Source organism: Buceros rhinoceros, unplaced genomic scaffold (genome assembly GCF_000710305.1).
Source record: "Buceros rhinoceros silvestris isolate BGI_N320 unplaced genomic scaffold, ASM71030v1 scaffold21644, whole genome shotgun sequence".
Classification (NCBI taxonomy): Eukaryota; Metazoa; Chordata; class Aves; order Bucerotiformes; family Bucerotidae; genus Buceros; species Buceros rhinoceros.
This window is the reverse complement of record NW_010409084.1, coordinates 12,503-12,935: the sequence shown is the minus strand read 5'-3', so window position 1 is coordinate 12,935 and position 433 is coordinate 12,503.

The following is a 433-nucleotide window of genomic DNA, read 5'->3' as shown; positions in this document are numbered from 1 at the left end:
TCTGCATCTTTTGTCCCAAACTGCACTCACCCCCCCCAGACAGCATAAATAGAGGGACTGGACCAGCGGGGAGGTTCCCCGTGATGGGCAGGGTTGGAAGATGCTGGTTCCTCAGGGAGACCCTGTCTCCACCGCCGCGTAGACATCTGCAGGTCCAGGCAGCGCACACGTACACAGGCTCACAGAGATTTCTGTCAGCGGGGTGGCACCAGCCGTGCACGGCGAAATCACATTGCCCACAGTTGCGTTACACCTCAGCACCGACCTCAGGCCCTGTGCGTCTCCAGTGTCTCCTTCGTGGGATCTTCCCCAGGGGCCGCAGCCACGGCTCCCACCACGCCGGTGGGCGAGGAGGCGCGGTGGCTGCTCCCCGGGTGGAGGGATCCATGCTCACAGCCTCCTTCTTTCAGAAGGACAGCAACGTGCCTTTGGG